Raw genomic sequence first — 9,263 nt, 5'->3', positions numbered from 1 at the left:
CCTTTGCAATGCCGTGGTGGTATTTTGGGGCACGGCAACATGTGTGGAATCGTGTCTTGTGGGTACAGTGGTACACCTCTGGCCAGAGTAAAACTATTCGAATAGCCGTGCCCGCGGTTATGGGCGAGTTGAGCAGTGTTTTTCGTGATTAGTCCCACACTACTCATTAATGTTAATAATGTGATAATTAATTTGACTCCTGGTTTGGAATGGATAATTCCTGGTTTGGAGGTTTGATCTGTACGACCAGGGTTGGTTGTTCAGGTTTGGTTGGGCCTGTGCAGCATGGGTGTGCTGTTCAGTGTTGATTAAAATTTCTGATTAATTACTCTACTGTTTTTTCAAATTCTCAACTCTTTGCTAAATGCTGCTTTCGCAAATGAACCCTATATTATACCATCCTTTGGTAACCTTGTGCACTTGCATATTTACTGTGTGGCTTGCGGAGTATGTCATATGCTCACCTTGCAATAATCATCAAACCTCAGTTGAAGAAAAAGGATTCAGAAGGAGAAGATGTTTGGCTTATACCCCAGTTGAGCTGCCTATGGGAGTGGAGCAAAAGCCATCGCTAGACCGTTATTCCGCTGCTGTATTCTTTTCTTTTGTAAGTATGTAACGTTATTGTTAAGATTGATTTGTATATTAAATTGTCAGTTTGTGTACCTCGGCTGATTCCTGGACGAGGGTTTTATGCACAAATAAGTTCGGAAATTACTAGTGAATTTCCGGGCGTAACAGCAGCCATGGCAAAAACTCTAGATCCATTAAAATCCAAAGAAGAAAACAAGGCTCTGATACCACTTGTAGGATCGAAACACAAGAAGTAAGCTAACCAGCGGGGGTGAATGGTTGGTACACCCAAAAACCCAAACTTTCAGCAGAAATAAAAGTTACTCCCAAATTCTACGAATCGCGGTCTAACCGAAGTTGATGAACCGGTCTGACCGCCTAGAAGCCGTCGGTCTGACCGAGATTGTATCTCTGGTCTAACCACAAAGATTAGCTGTCATCGCCTAAAGTCGCCGTCGGTCTGACCGCCTTCGCTCCGCCGGTCTGACCGCCGTGATGCCGCCGGTGTCCCGCCGGTTGGATCGCTGCACCCGAGAAAACAAAAATTGAAGAACTCTCAAATTAGATGAGAACTTTATTGCTTCTCTCTGTGTTTACAAAGTGCAACAACAGCACTCCTTACAAAAATCTTGACTAAACTCAATACCCTAACTAAACTGTCAACTCAATTGCTCTCAAAAGCAATACCGGGAAGGCTCACACTCCCTCTCTATTTATACATAAGGTAGGCAGCCTAAAGCCACGAACCAAACTCATACTAGAAGTCCTAATCCCCATAGGAAACCTTCTCGTACAAGAAACAAACTTTACGTAATCAATCAAACCAAATTTGGACTCCTTCCAAATTTGACTCCGCATCCCATACGCACACCATCCCTCCATCATATGTCATATGGAATCTTCAACAACCACGTGCATTGAACTCTAGCCTAAGTATCCCGCATGATATCTGACCACCACGAACATAGCCTTACCACCAAGTCGACTCCTAGTCCATCACCGCAAATACTCTCCCGAGGCATCAAGTTACCTACACATGAAACAAACAAAGAAATCATATTCCGAGACCAAGCTATCCCCAACTTGACTCATTAGTAGCAAACAACAGTATTACATACGTATAGTATTCATCTAGAAGTCATAATCATGAAACAATCACGGATATCCAAATAAACAACCCAAAACCGAAACTGACACAGAGTCGGCCGGTCATACCGTGGGTTGCGCCGATTTGGCCGCGCGATACACGCCGGTCTGACCGGCAAAACCTGCCCGGTCTGACCGGACCCAAATCACAGCAGTACCTGTAGATCACCTGTAAATTTCAATCATCTCCAAAACCACTTCGCAAATAAATTCCAAATATCAAAACCAATAATCTCCAATGCCAATTGTTCATCACAGAATAATAATCAAAACAACCTTTGATTTTACACGTCAAGGTTAAAGGCAAGTACGTGATAAACTAATTGTGTGATTCATGGATTGTTTGCTCTATCTATTTATTTCCGATATATTTCTATGTTCAGATTGTTGTTCACACCATTTAGATTTCAAGTTTATCTTATGTTTACAACGTTATTCTTGTTTCAATATTCCGAATTCTGGTGCTGGTTAAATAATTCAAACTCCGTGCTTGCCATGGATGTGCAATATGGTTTCAATTTAGTTCTTTGTTTCCAGTTTCAATTATTCATGTACCATGCGAGTCATGGATGTGCTATTTGATTTTATTCATGTTCCTGTAGGTAAGCACTCACGCTTACTCGGTTTTGCCGGCAAGTGCTAGGATCTAATCATAATTGTCTAGGATGGAAACTACTATTTTAATTCATGTTTGCCGGGATGGGAACCACTATTTTCTTTAACTTGGTGTTTTTTTCGAAAACACATCATAATTTATTTAAAGACAACGTTTAGGGGAATTGAAAACACCTCACAATATATTGAACTTGATGTTTGAAAATGTGTTTCTTTTCGAAGAAAGAAAGTATTCTGATCAAGCTTTATTGCCAATGATGTGCATATCTGTTTTCTACTTCCATATTGTACTAGTTGAGTATTTCAATACTCACTCTTGTGTTTATCTGGTTTTAACTACACATTGAGATCGGCATGCATGGGCGGGAAGTAGCACCCTTATATACACATCTATTTGCACACTAACAAACTATATTGCTTAGGTCCATAATGACACTTAAACTATATTCTACTTTGGTGTTGTAATAATCTTTTAGATATCTATTAGTTTCTTTTCATAGATTATATGAATAGATCGCACTGTGGGAATGATATTATTATTAGTTTAATTTATAACCGTCTGTTGTGGATGTTCATATTTTCAGGGGAGGCTTTGTCAAAATTCTTAATGAATTTAGGACTTAGTGATTTTTTTTGTCGTAGTATGTACCATTCAAAGTAAGAGGATACATAGGATGTTACAAGTTTATTTTTTTACTTGCCTAGTATGTTTAGTCCCATCTGTCAGAGACCGAAGCAAACTTCAGACTGTTGAAAGTGGGACCACATAGAGGTTAATTAAATTTGTAGTTTTCATGATAAAACTTTTTGTTATCACTACAATTTTATGAAACAAAATTTATAAAAGTAATAGTTTTGACAAAATTAACAAATTAACAACTTGTGAAATTTACTGCAAAATCTATGTTAGATCATTCCGTTTAAAACAGGCTCCTATGCACAGATATAATATGTGAATCTGATCATACAAGTAAATAATTATAACTTACAATAATGAACGTGAAGGATGTGGAAATTAATCGATCGTGGCATTTGATTATTTGCTGTGTCAGTTTTGTATAAATGTTTTCAAGCCGGTCTAAGCCTCATCACTGCGACAAACATACCTATCGAGCTTTCGAAGAAATCGTTCGAAGATGGATAAGGGCGGCAAGCCTGTGGTGATCCGTAATCGGCAGTAACAGACATGAAACAACATGCTAGCCAGTAGCCACTGTGAGGAGTACTACTTGATGATTTTCTTGTCTAAAACCGGTGCTTCGTTACGTTTATATCAATCAAACTGTTACCCTCCGCTTTAAATTATTTGTCATTAATCTTTCTTTGTACTTAGTAAAACATTTCTATCTCTAATCGTTAATTTATTAACAATTTGTATAGTTTAATAACATGTCATTTATATATTATAAAAATAGTCGTCAGGGTGCATAAAAACATAAACTTCAATTACACAAATGTCTTAAAAAATTATTGTCAATAACTATTACTCCCTCTATCCCATAATATAAGGCGTGATCAAAATTATTAGGCACGGTCTTCAAAACTAATATTTAGCGTATAATTTCTCATATATTATAATGTTTATAACAACAAAATTATAACCATATGAAAGTAAATTTAAATCTCCATCTAATGATATATTTTTTAACAAATAAAATTCATTTCATATATATACTAAGCGTTGGTCAAATATTTTAAAGGTTGAATCTTAAAATGTGTGCACGTCTTATATTATGGGATGGAGGGAGTATCTAACTTAAAAACAATAAATAATTTAAAATGGAGGAAGCACTTCTATTTGGATATTTAATCACACCAAGACTTTGTGCAAATTAAATGGCACTATAAATCTATGAATCTATTAAAAAATATCATATATTAATGCTAACATGAATAATGAAATGGTTATAAGGTTGTAATTACTTTTTCTTCTCCTCTGCGTTTCCCTCACCTATGTATTTAATACATTTATTTTTGAGCATATGTAAAGTTATCTCTTACATCAGAGCTAACATTTCTTATTTTCCATTTATCTCACACATATGCTTATAGGAGGTGTCTGCATGATACGTTATGAAGAGGATTGGAAATTGGAAATGAATGAAGGGTTAGGATGAAATGAGATGAGATGAATGGATGGCTAAGATTAAAAGTTATTCTTTGAAGGGTGGGATAATATTTTCCTAACCCATTTTCCTGCCATGCTCATTGTATTATAGGCTGTTTCTAGCCTACTAGTATTAAACTTGGGTGGAGAATACTGGACACGGTCTTGTCAAGAAGCAAACAGCAGTTCTTGTGGGAGCATATTCTTAATTAGAATAACAAAAAAATTACTTCATGCAATTAATTATAAAAGGGGCATAAACCGAATTTACAGATTTTACCTGCCTTCTTTGAGAAAAATGAGGGGAAAAAAATCTTCCCATGTCTATATATAGCTAGCAGGCTGAACAGGACGAGGAGAGCATGCCTTAACGAAAACAGAAGAGAGAACGAAAAGTAGAATAGAGCACTGCTCCCGCTCCTCTAGCCGGCGTCCCAAACCAGAGGACATATATTTCCACTGGCAACGATGGCATCGGGAAATAGCGAAGTTGCCGCTGCGGCAGGTTTGTCAACTAGTATATTTTTAGCTAGCATAAATTACCTCCATCCCAACCAAAATAAAATAAATTTTAGTGTTCACAATTTATCCAAAATATAATAACTTTTCCATCTATTTTTCATCTTAACCATTACAACAATCTGCTATTTAATCTATTCACCTACTTTCTTATCTCGTCCACTCGAATCTATTCCCGATTTAATTATACCTAGTTACCATCTGCGCCATTCTTCAAACGTTCTTATATTTTTGGCAGAGGGGAGCAGTATATATATGTATGCACTTATTCGATCAACTTATTAGCATATATTCCGGCTGTCCCAAACATATATTCTCAAAAAAAAAAAATCCTTGCTGGTCCAGCGAAGTGAATAAAAATGTTGGAGGCAGATACATACCTCCCATAAACTGAGTCATCATAATACGATCTAATTAATAGCTAGATTTTTCTTATCAACGTGACAGCTAATAGAAAGTGCATAATTAGTATAGGTGTAAATATAATAATTCTGGATTACTAGAATACAACCTTGTACGCAGCCTCGAGTTTCAAAAGCTAGCTTTTCCATGTTTTAATAGTTAATAATTCCAAAATTAGGACCTAAAATATCTATTCGCAAATATCTGCCATCAAACTAGCAAATGATATAGCACAAGTGTCATAAGATTTATAACGAAGGTACTCTACTAATTAATATCCTGTACAGTGGCGACACCTATCATGTGGTTATAGTTACCTGCTCTTTACCGAAGCCTTTGATCTTGAATGGTGGAAATTTGTAGTTGCACTCGTCCTGGACTCAGAATTGTGGCATATAACTAATTTAATTACTCCAAAAAAATTTTAAAAAAATATGGCAACATGTAAATTACGTGGTCACTTATTTTTATTGCAAACCATTTCGTCTCACCTAAGATGGATGGCCAGATTTTTTTTTTCGTTTTGTAATCAACATATTTAATTGTTGAACATTTATTATAGGTTGTTCTAAAATTTATAGTATTTAGTAAATAATGAAATTCTTATATTTTAAAACGGATGTAGAATTGTATATGCGTGCCCTCCTTAGAAAATAGTATTAGGATTGTTTATTATAAATATTTGTATTTTAAAACGGATCTTTGAATTGACTATGCGTGCCCTCCTTAGAAAAGAATATTTGGATTGTTTATTATAAATAATGTGGCTACCGTTTGTGGTCATGTGCTAGGTTGGTCCAACAAAATGCAGAAAGACGAAGACCAGGTCACATCAGACCAGGACACAACAAACAATGATGGTGAGAGTTTACATTATACAATCACTATAATTTGACTATATGGAAATTCTTCTGTCTCCGACTGCATTAATTTATTGATTCCGTTTGTAGATCCGCCGCCGCGGCCGCCGTCGCCACCAACGGGAGGAATACTCTAGTGAAATAGGAAACCGTATGGCTTTACACATCCTAGCACGTGGTTCCATCTTTCAACTACTCTGCCTTAAGCGTCACCGTTCTTCTTCCGATAAAACCGCAGATATATATATACCCTGATATATACACAATATGTGTGTAAGAATAAACTGTCTTGATGGCATTGTTCTAATAATGTGTTTGTGAATCGCTAATATTATTTTCTTTATGTTACCGCACCTGTATTGGTACACATACATGATAATCATCTACGGTCTACCACCACATCTATATTACGGAGTATACTAGCAAAATGTCCATATGTTACACCGGTAATATCGTGTTGGATAAAGTTTAACTGAATAATTTTTTTAAGCGGTCTAGTATGACAATGAGAGTGATCAAGTAATCATTCATAATTTTCCAACAATTTTAAAATGGCTCAAAATAGTGCCAAAGAAAAAAAATCTGTAAATGACTAAATAAAATAAATCGACGGAATTAAATAAAATCTTATTTCGGCCTAGTACTTTCAAAACCGGCCCAAAAATCGGACCGGCCCGTTTAGCGCAAGCCGATTGCGTGCTGAGCGGCCCATCAACCGGTGATGGCCCAACGCGGGGCGAACTGAGAACGGCGAAGGGCACATGACCTTAGTTGTCTTCCACCGCCCAAAGACCGCATGGCCCAATAGGGGTGGTGGCCCGACGCGGGGCCGATCTGACCCATCCAATCTGATGGACGGCTCGGATTGGTCCCGCACCAATGAAATCACCGGTCGGCAGGGGAGGATCCGAAAATCCTAACCCTAGTCGCCTTTCTCCTCTACTCTCCCTGATCCAATCTCTGGCGATGGAGAGATTGGACGGCGGCGATCCAGTCTTTGTCCGCCTCTCTCCCTCCTCCACCTGAGTTGTCGCCAACCAGATCGACCACAAGCTCCAAGCCGTTGTTCAAGCTTGCATGGATCCGTCACCGGCACCTGGATCACATCGTCTCTTGGCGATGGCCCCGTGGCAGCTGGCTGAAGCGTGTGGGCAGCGGCGAGACTGGTGGGCGGCGGATCTGCCGGTGGGAGAGGCTGAGGGCACGGAGGCAACTGAGTTTTGGCGGCCACCTCACAAAGTTATCGCTGTTGCTTTTTTCCTCGACATTACCACCAGTAGGAGCCGCCGCTGTAGGGAATCGTCTTCCAGTGTCTTCGTCGATTACCTAGCCTCCTCAACACCCCGACACCCAAGTATTCCTATTGTTAACACAAAAAATAATACGAATAAAAATAATAAATAATTAAAATTAATACAAAGTATTCCTATTTTTTATTATTTTGTTGAATACAATTTAGAAAAAGAAATGAAATTTGGAATAAAAAATAAGGAATATTGAAAGATGAGTTTAAAGTACAAATAGAAATAAAATTTATAAATAATAGAAATTATACATTATATTGGATGATGAGTATAGAATATTCTCTAAAAGAGGTTAGAGTGCGTATAGGAATACAATTTAGAAAAAGAATCGAAATTCGAAATAAAAAAAGAATATTGAAGGGAGAGTTTACACTTTTACAGTCCATATAAAAATACAATTAAATAATGAAAATAAATCCATATCAAGAGAAACATTTAGCAAAATTTCTCAATGCTTCAATTTAGATAAAATTAAATTAATAAGCAATCATAAACAATTAAAATTGTACTAATGCTATTTCTGGAAATATGAAAAATACTTAAAATCAATGAGAGAGAAAAAACTGATTTAAGCACGGCCCAATAGAGCGGCCTTTTGTGCTTCGTACGCGCGGCCCATGGGATAGCCCAATAGCGCGGCGGCCTAAAACATCGCCCGGCAAGATGTGGGAGAAGCCAGGACCGTCCGATCTGATGGACGGTCCCGATTGGTCCCGACCTAGATAAATACCCGCAACCCTAACCCTAACCCTAAGTCTTTTCCCCCGTTCCCCTAGCGCTCTCTCTCTCTCTCGAAAATCAACGGCGACAGCGGCTACGCCAGCGCCCTTCCCCATCGACCAACGGCAGCGGCGACATCGCTTTTCTCCCCCACAAGTAGATAGTAGCGACGTCCTTCCTCCTGCGAGAGAGGGCGACGGTGGCAGTGGCGCCCTACCCTCCCACGAGCGGCGACAACGGCGGCAGCGGCGCCTTCCCTCCTGCCAGCGGCGGTGGCGCCCTGCCTTCCCGCAAGCGGCAGCGGTGGCACCCTTCCTCACGGCGAGCGGCTGCGATGGCGCCCTCCCCCACTGCGAGTGGCGGCGGTGGTGGCGCTGTCCCCTCTCCCCATTGCCGGCTCCTTCTCTCATCGTCGGGTGGTGGCCACCGCCCCGACCTCCATGGCACCGAGGAGTAGCACGCGGCAGCCTCTGGCTCGCCCCCTCCTCTCCTCTCGTCGTGTTAATATATTTTGAATGTTTTTGGATTATTCCGATTTAGATTTGGACTAGAATTTTGTTTTATTTGGATCGTGATGTTTGAGATTTGGAGAGGAGGTGCGCTCAATGTGGGACAGTGGCAAATCCAGAACGAAAAATGAGGTGGTGCTGTATATAAATTGCTCTAAAATACCAAACAACATGAAAATAAGCATATGCATGTAAATTGCTAGTCTAATTTAAAGTAATAAGCTACCTAACCATATTATAGATTGAAACTTCTTTTGGAGCTCGATGTGAACATGTGAAAACCATCAAAATTAACCTAACATGAATTACCAAATTACCAATCATCTAGGTGGCTAATCCTCCTAATAGGCCGTAGTATGGCCTATTAAGCCCAGTATTGCCTGGGTGCTACAACCCAAACACCAACAGATCGTCTTCCTCCTCCGACTGCGTACGATATTTACTAGCGCCGCTGAAGAGAGGTACTGGGGATCATCGGACGGAGCTGGTGCTGAAGCTCCAACAAGCC

General features: G+C 39.3%; 1 long non-coding RNA gene across 1 annotated transcript; it reads left to right on the top strand.

The window, feature by feature from the left end:
• The first annotated feature begins 4,802 nt into the window (after window positions 1–4,802).
• Window positions 4,803–6,571, top strand: LOC127782692 (uncharacterized). Its single transcript, XR_008019221.1, has 3 exons — window positions 4,803–4,946; window positions 6,154–6,222; window positions 6,313–6,571. It is a non-coding gene; the product is annotated as an uncharacterized LOC127782692 (long non-coding RNA).
• The last annotated feature ends 2,692 nt before the right edge of the window (window positions 6,572–9,263 follow it).

This window comes from Oryza glaberrima, chromosome 8 (assembly GCF_000147395.1).
Source record: "Oryza glaberrima chromosome 8, OglaRS2, whole genome shotgun sequence".
NCBI classification, from domain to species: Eukaryota; Viridiplantae; Streptophyta; class Magnoliopsida; order Poales; family Poaceae; genus Oryza; species Oryza glaberrima.
This window is presented reverse-complemented; position numbering and strand designations above follow the sequence as displayed.